At 40.6% G+C, this 8,519-nt stretch overlaps 2 long non-coding RNA genes across 3 annotated transcripts in view; one reads left to right on the top strand and one right to left on the bottom strand.

Annotated features, from left to right (window-relative positions):
* LOC136664690 (uncharacterized) overlaps positions 1–5,130 on the bottom strand; it is a 32,027-nt gene extending 26,897 nt beyond the window's left edge. The window contains exons 1-3 of the long non-coding RNA XR_010795169.1: positions 4,936–5,130; positions 4,120–4,269; positions 3,928–4,009 (exon numbers count right to left, since the gene is read on the bottom strand). This is a non-coding gene — a long non-coding RNA (uncharacterized lncRNA). The remainder of the gene's footprint in view (positions 1–3,927; positions 4,010–4,119; positions 4,270–4,935) is intronic.
* A 2,515-nt stretch (positions 5,131–7,645) lies between these two features.
* LOC136664926 (uncharacterized) overlaps positions 7,646–8,519 on the top strand; it is a 48,526-nt gene continuing 47,652 nt past the window's right edge. For both annotated transcript variants that reach the window (XR_010795190.1, XR_010795189.1), the window contains exon 1: positions 7,646–7,835. This is a non-coding gene — a long non-coding RNA (uncharacterized lncRNA). The remainder of the gene's footprint in view (positions 7,836–8,519) is intronic.

Here is an 8,519-nt window from a genome sequence, read left to right as displayed (position 1 = left end):
GAACCCTTGAACAAGGCACCCAACCCCCAAACTGCTCCCCAGGTGCCGAGGTGGATGGTAGCCCCCTGCTCCGGTGGTGTGCATGTGTTCACTGCCCCTAGTGTTTGTGAAGAATTGCTCATTAGTGTGTGTTGGTGTGTTCACTCCCATGGATGGGTCAAACGCAGAAGTAATTTCCCTAAGGAGATCAATAAAGGTGTTTCTTCTTCTGAAAACCCAGAGCACATTTGCAGGATGGTGAATATCCACATGTTTATATCTTGATGAGTCTTTATTATATAGACATTTTCGCAGTGTAACAACATCATCAGTAATTCCACCTTCTGAAGGACTGCTTCCGGTTAAATCCCAGTTAATTACATTTGGAAGAACACCAGCAGTCTCTGACACACACATGGAAAATTAATACCCAGGAACAAGACAGAAGCTGTTTTTTCTACTCTCCCTTTGTTTAGAACAATCTCACTGATCTAATCAGTAATAACTTGGAAAGAATGGTGTTCTGAACCAGATCACTCACATCCTCTGAAGCTGTTTAATCATTCATGCTTTACGTTTTCCTGTTTTCTAGTTGTTCACTACAGTGACCCCTCGTTTTTCGCGGAGGATGCGTTCCAAGACCATGTATTTAATGAGTATTTGGACTGTGCTGTTGCTAACAACCCACCCTTTGCATTAAACATCCATCCATCCATCCATTATCTGTAACCGCTTATCCAATTTAGGGTCGCGGGGGGTCCAGAGCCTACCTGGAATCATCGGGCGCAAGGCGGGAATACACCCTGGAGGGGACACCAGTCCTTCACAGGGCAACACAGACACACACACACACTCACACCTACGGACACTTTTGAGTCGCCAATCCACCTACCAACGTGTGTTTTTGGACTGTGGGAAGAAACCAGAGCACCCGGAGGAAACCCACGCAGACACGGGGAGAACACACCACACTCCTCACAGACAGTCACCCGGAGGAAACCCACGCGGACACGGGGAGAACACACCAACTCCTCACAGACAGTCACCCGGAGGAAACCCATGCAGACACAGGGAGAACACACCACACTCCTCACAGACAGTCACCCGGAGGAAACCCACGCGGACACGGGGAGAACACACCAACTCCTCACAGACAGTCACCCGGAGGAAACCCACGCAGACACAGAGAGAACACACCAACTCCTCACAGACAGTCACCCGGAGGAAACCCACGCAGACACAGGGAGAACACACCACACTCCTCACAGACAGTCACCCGGAGGAAACCCACGCGGACACGGGGAGAACACACCACACTCCTCACAGACAGTCACCCGGAGCGGGAATCGAACCCACAACCTCCAGGCCCCTGGAGCTGTGTGACTGCAACACTACCTGCTGCGCCACCGTGCCGCCCTTACAGTAAACAGTCGTTCTCTAATGTTCTTCAGCTGGAACTACATGTGATATCCCACCAGTTTCTTTAATAGAGTCATTCCTAAGCTGTGATTTAGCATCAGTAAATTTCACTCGGATGTGGACGTGAACAACACATGTACTGTACGTAAGAAACACTTGTAAATGAGATATTTTGTCACCTACAGCCCCAGTCTAATACATGTAAATAATAAAAAAGCCCCCTTGAAAAAACCTGCGAAGTAACTCTAGTGGAAATTCTCAGTGTTCATCATATTGCTGTAGAACCTAAGGAGCCGATGTGGATTTTTAAAACTATTCTGTATTTTATATAAATATTAATTAAAGATGATATTAAGGATGACAAAAAACAAACAACAAAAACAGATTCCACTGAAATGTCTACCTTTCTGTTCAATAAAGTACATAAATTGATGTTGCAATGTCTATTGTCAAATGTATATAGGAGTCATTCTATAATCTTTCCCAAAGTCAGGCACAGGTTTATGTTTGTCTCCTCTGTCAGTTGAAATACACTGAGAAGCAGTTTGTTCTGATTCAAATTTCAGATCCATCGTAACTGCTATAACACGGGTTAGTGGAGCTACTGAAATCTAATGTTTGAGTCTTATTACACTTCAATTCCACGTGGTACAGAATTGTCATGTTGCTGCGTTTCTGTAATAAACACGTATTTATTTTCATTTTTCAATCATTTTAGTTGTTGCCATTAAACAGGAACTGATTTTATAGTTTACCGTATCACACTGAATTCACTTTGACAAAAGTGTTTTTTTTAAAGGGGAAATGAAGCCTATTTTACTTAAAGACACGCCGTTCTGACATCATTAAATGTCTAAATTTAAAAGTTATTTCCCAAAGTATGGAAGTGTGTCTGTATCTAAATTAAAATGTAACTACGGAAAATGGAAAACACATCCTAAATCTGAATTTAAAAAATAAACAGCGCCTCTCTGCTTCACGATAACACTGTCCTCCCCACTGCACTCTGTCTGTCTTCCACCTCAATCGGCCAATCATGTTCCACAGATATTTTTTATTCTAATCAAGGGCGTAGAATTAGCACGGAGGGAAGTGACGTGTCCCCACCAGTTTATAGCGATTACTGAACCGTCCCCAGCAAAGACATAGATTTGCTCTTGACATTGGTGTGGACAGAAATTATTCCCCCCTCTGCGCTCCTTGAAAAAAAAAAAACGATAAAAAGGACTGATATACTACTGTTATTCGACATATTTTTAAAACTATTCTAAATCACAATTTACAATTTAATTCATGAATTATATAATGTTAAATCAATGTTGAACTAATGACTGATAAAGAAGTAGTTTAGACTTCAGTTTACTTCGGCCGTAGTGCAAATGAAACAGGTCTTAAACATCATTCATTCATTCATCCATTGTCTGTAACCCTTGTCCAGTTCAGGGTCGCGGTGGGTCCGGAGCCTACCTGGAATCATTGGGAGTAAGGCTCTCATACATCAGCAATAATAAAATAATAAAAGCAGATGGAGCACTGCATAATCTCCACAAAACAAACAAAAGACGATTGTAGCCTGCTGTGCGCTGTGCGCCAAAGCCTAGCATCGCCATTAACGTTATGATGATTTCCTGTCAGTTTTCCTGTCAGTTCTGGCGCTGCTAACAACCAAACGTAGCTATGGAGTCTCACGTGACAGCGCGGAAAGGCATAGTCAGTCACAGTTGCCATATGTGTTATATGTGTGTTATGATATGTGTTACGGGGAGATAGAGAACCTTGAATTAACCCTTTCTGCAACTCTAGGTTAATGAGATGTTGACAGATCCTTTTTTGTTTTTTGGAAGGGAACAAATTATTGGTGAGGACACGCCACTTCCACCCAACGCCAATTCTATGCCCTTGGTCGAAACCAATAATTTGAGCACAAGAGAGCAAGTGCAAGAGAGAGGGAGGGATTTACTTAAGACATGTCTCTGAGGCCTAATATTTATGCAATTGTACCATGTTTAAAATGTTATTGCACAAAAACAGGGAATACTACAGCTGAGAGTGTGTTTATTTAGTGTTTATTTCTTTTAATTTGATGATTATAACTGACAACTAATGAAAACCCCATATTCAGTTTCTCAGAAAATTAGAACATTGTGAAAAGGTTCAATATTGAAGACACCTGCTGCCACTCTCTAATCAGTGAATTAACTCAAAACACCTGCAAAGGCCTTTAAATGGTCTCTCAGTCTAGTTCTGTAGGCTCCACACTCACGGGGAAGACTGCTGAACCTGTACTTGGCCAATTCAGAAATATTTGGCTTAAATTATTTGCATGTCATTGCATTTTGTTTTTATAATTTTGTTAGTATCATCACAATTACGCACTAAGCTTCATGTAAACCTTCTCTAACTCCACCATTCACTGAAACTATCCTCATTTACTAATACACTGAGAAAGCTGTACTCAAGAAATGACTACAGAGAGAGTTTTAATTGAATAGAAATAACCCCATGTACAACGCTCCACATGTCACTCACCTCCGAATAGATTCTTTTTGTGACGTATCTGTGGTCATCTCCTCATACTCTGCCTCAGTCCTACACTTCCTCTTAGAGAGCACTGCGAGAGACAGAAACATGGAGCCAGGTCAGTGGAAGACTGAAGACAGACTGAAGTACTAAATACGCTTAAAACAATGCTGGATGGACTGTAGACTTCTGAATTTCTACCTCTTGAGTGCTCTGTTCTGATAAAACAGCACGGACAGGAGCACTAAGGCAAGAAAGAGCAGCGTTCCGAGCAAAAGGACAGGCAATGGACAGACACAGGGAGCCGGCAGAGACGTTGGCAAAGGACTGTTCTCTTCATTGAATAACCAACTGTGGGAGAAAAATAAATAAATAAAGAAAGAAAGAACATTTTACAGCAATCGATGTGTAGCATTAAAAATGACTTTTGTCATTTCATTCAGCCTAAATCAATAAACGTAAATAAGTTTAAATGGCAATTAATCAATCAACTTGTGTAGTCAATTACAACCATCCATTTTAATAATCAATTAATCTATGGATTATTTTAATGTTTGAATAATCATTTCTTAATTTAGGTCAGGTTTATGTTTAATAAACTCTAAATGTGTGAAACCCTGAGAACTCCATTAACCCAAGTAGCTAATTAACCAAAATAACTGGGAGAATTAAGTAAATAAAAGCCTCAATTAATTCCTCTTGACAAATTTCAGAAGTCTCCAGTTGTTTAAAACTGTAAAGGAGAATGTGGAAAGGCTAACTCATGTTTAAAGGAACAAAGTCCCTCACTCTTGAAGACAAAGCTCTTCTTTTCTTTGGAGAACAGTCTCTTTGCTGCTATACGCTAAATGTGTTTAGGTCAGCGCATGCGCCGTCCAAAAATCGGGTAGGGACACCCTCTTAAAAAAAACTTCATACCACCCAACTGATTTTGAAAGTATTAAGAAGTGTCTTAACTGTGTTCTTAAGAAGTTCATATCGTGCAAACAGATAAATTAACAAAACTCCAACTCTTACTCAGCTGAAGAGTCAGAGAACCGAAAAGACTGCAGCGGCGCTAGTGGAGTGACCGTTAAGTCAGTTGAGAGAACTCGTGAATTTTCAAGAACACGTTTTCACTGTTATTATTCAAGGTTAATAAATTCAGATAAAAAAATTCAAACAATATATTTCGAAGTTGCTCAAATACGATAGACGAAATTCAGAACCAAATTACGAGATCACAAAAAAATTCAGATACACATCCGGGTCACCAAGGATGAGCAATCGATTCATGAGGATTTTCTCTTTCACCTTAAATGGTGCAGTAGTTGCATTCTGTCGCCGCTAGATGGCGAAATACGAACACATCTTCCATACCGTGGAAAAACTACACGTTTAGCTTCCGCGGATATTATCTCTTTATTTTAAAAGTGTATCAAAAATCTGAAAGGCTCAGTAAAGACACAATATAACAGACTATTGATGTCCTGAAGATGAAGACATTTTACTGAGTATTTTTTGTAATGGCCCTGTGAAGAGAGCGTGTGATATGTTGTGCTACAAATTCAAAGGTGGTATTATTTCAAATTCTGATGAGACCGATTTGCTTCCATAAGGTGCGGCCGCAAATAACTGACACGTCAGAGATTAGAATCACAAACAGAACCCGGACTGGATCAGGATTAGAGCCACTATCCGTAGCTGGAAAGTTAAAAGTTAAGTTCGCTAATGAAATGTGTCCATCATCATAACGTTAATGGCGATGCTAGGCTTTGGCGCACAGCAGGCTACAATCGTCTTTTGTTTGTTTTGTGGAGATTATGCAGTGCTCCGTCTGCTTTTATTATTTTATTATTGCTGATGTATAAGAGCTGTTTCATTTGCACTATGGCCAAAGTAAACTGAAGTCTAAACTACTTCTTTATCAGTCATTATTTCAATATTGATTTAACATTATATAATTCATGAATTAAATTGTGATTCATCCATTATCTGTAACCCTTATCCAGTTCAGGGTCGCGGTGGGTCCAGAGTCTACCCGGAATCATTGGGCGCAAGGCAGGAACACACCCTGGAGGAGGCGCCAGTCCTTCACAGGGCAACACACACTCACACATACTTTTGAATCGCCAATCCACCTACCAACGTGTGTTTTTTTTTTTTTTTTGGACTGTGGGAGGAAACCAGAGCACCCAGAAGAAACCCACTCAGACACGGGGAGAACACACCACACTCCTCACAGACAGTCACCCGGAGCGGGAATCGAACCCACAACCTCCAGGTCCCTGGAGCTGTGTGACTGCGACACTAACCTGCTGCACCACCGTGCCGCCCAATTGAGATTCAGAATAGTTTTAAAACACGTAGAATAGCATATATAGTATATTGTTGTTGTTGCTTTTTTTTCACGGAGCAAAGAGTGGGATGGGATCCCCTATGGAATCAGATTCGTGCCAAAAAGAATCTCACAAAAAATTATCTCAAACGTAAAAGTTAGCAAACAAAATATCCAGCTATGACTTTTGTGCGTGAGTTCTGCGTGTGCTCTCTGAGTTTTGTGCGCCTGATCCTTGAGTTTTGCAGTTTTGGCACAACGCTCTCGCGTGGGCGGGACTTCTCAGGGGTGCCTTCCCATTGGCTAATGAATTTTTGAGTGACAACTTAGTGCCCTGAACGTTGTTCACGACTGTGAGTGCAGCAAGCGTGTGTATTCGGAATATAACGCATATGAACGTTTACGTTGCTGAGTAGCTCTGATATTTAATTAATTTCCTCTCTCATAATATTTAAACAGGGTTAGTTTTGCTTGAACTGTATAGTGTTAGAACATTTTGACTTCTTGTTTATCATTTAGTATTAATGATCATCGTTATTATTAATAATTCATTATTGTTAATAATTATTAATGATTTATTAATTATTCACATTATTAACATCGGTGTGGATTTACCTCAGATCAGTATCTGGTAATGAGGGACAAACAGGTTTGTACTCACAGTGAAATCTTTAATGCTTTGTTTTAGACAGAACATTACCTCAATATCTACATTGATTGTCGGAGTTTGCAGGTATTTCATCGTTTTAAAACAGTAAAGTACAAAGAGAATTCGTGTTTGTGTAAAATTAAACTCTTTAATGTTGAAATCTTTCCTGTCTTTCCGCTGCTGAGCTGCAACGAATGCCTTGGGCACTGAGTTGTCACTCAAACTCATTAGCCAATGGAAAGGCACCCCTGAGAAGTCCCGCCCACGCGAGAGCGTTGTGCCGAAACTTTGTGCAGAGCGCACGCGCAGAACTCAGAGCTCACGCACAAAAGTCATGGAGCACAAAGGTCAGAGCTGGATATTTTGTTTGCAAATTTTAAGTTTTACGTTTGGGAAAATTTTTTTGTGCGATTTTTCTTGGCACAAATCTGATTCCGTAGTCCCCTCCAATGTCAAGAGCAAATCTACGCCCTTGATTCTAAAAGCATTGGAGTGTGTTTTTTATTTTTTTTTTAATTAATTTATTATATTTTTTGTCTGATTTCACTTGCTGTAGTTAATTACGATAATAAGGCGCGTTTTTATGGATTGGCTTTGCATCTTAGGATCCTGAAATAAAGACTGGATTTATACATAAAGACGTGCACTTTAATGACGGTGCCTTATTTTTTCATTTGACGAACAAACCGGGTTCCACCGCTCGTATTATTCTGACGGCAATAAACGTGGAGTTTTTTTTATTTTAAAGGGTAGTGAGCTCCACCTAGCGGTCAGGAAATCAATTTGAACTTCACCTAGTCATAGAGAAAGATCAGACTAGGTCAGTCAACAGTTCTCACTCATCTGCTGACAACGTGGATCCAAATCCTTTCGTAGTCTAAGTAGTTTTGTGAGTTCTGTCCGTGTCAGAGGGGGTTTCCTCCAGGTGCTCCCCACAGTCCAAAAACACAGGTTGGTAAGTGTGAGTGCTCTGTGAAGGACTTGTGCCCTGTCAAAGATATGTTCCTGCCTTGTTTTTGTGATTCATGTCAGATAGACTCAGAGTCACCTCAGCCCTGAACCTGTATACCCTTTTTATAGACGGTATTGATTACTGCCTAGTTCTTCTTGAGAGTTGAGTATTATAACACATATAAGCCACAAACGTCAAAGGTTAAGGCTAAGCAGCAGCTCTATGAAAGTGTCAAACAAATAAATACAGTGGAATTTGAGTTCCTGTGTTTTTTGATAGTCAGAAAACATGTTATTTCTTACTAATTCAAGGAATAAGGTTTAAAAGACCGTTGGTCCCTGGCGCTTTTCCAACAATATGGGCGTGTTCAAGAGCCTCTGTAACATGGAGGTAAACAGGGTAAGGACACTCACTTCGCCTGTTTTAGTTGGTGTTAGTTAACGTTAGCTTGACTCGCTAAACTCGGGGGCTCAGATTATACTCAGCTACGTAGCTGCATTACGGAGGTTTATAGTGTCGGAGGAATTCGAGTTCGACTTCGATCACATTTACAAGAATAACGGTACCTCTACATTTGAGTTTAGCTTATTGCTAGGCTATTGTCATGAATAATGTTGGTTATTTAGCTAGATACTGTCATAACAGTCAGTCATAACGGTGTTTTACCGCGGCGTTGTTCAGCT

The sequence above is a fragment of the Hoplias malabaricus genome, chromosome 13, assembly GCF_029633855.1.
Source record: "Hoplias malabaricus isolate fHopMal1 chromosome 13, fHopMal1.hap1, whole genome shotgun sequence".
In the NCBI taxonomy this organism is placed as follows: domain Eukaryota; kingdom Metazoa; phylum Chordata; class Actinopteri; order Characiformes; family Erythrinidae; genus Hoplias; species Hoplias malabaricus.
Note: the sequence above shows the minus strand (reverse complement) of the source record. Positions and strands in the feature narration are given on the sequence as shown.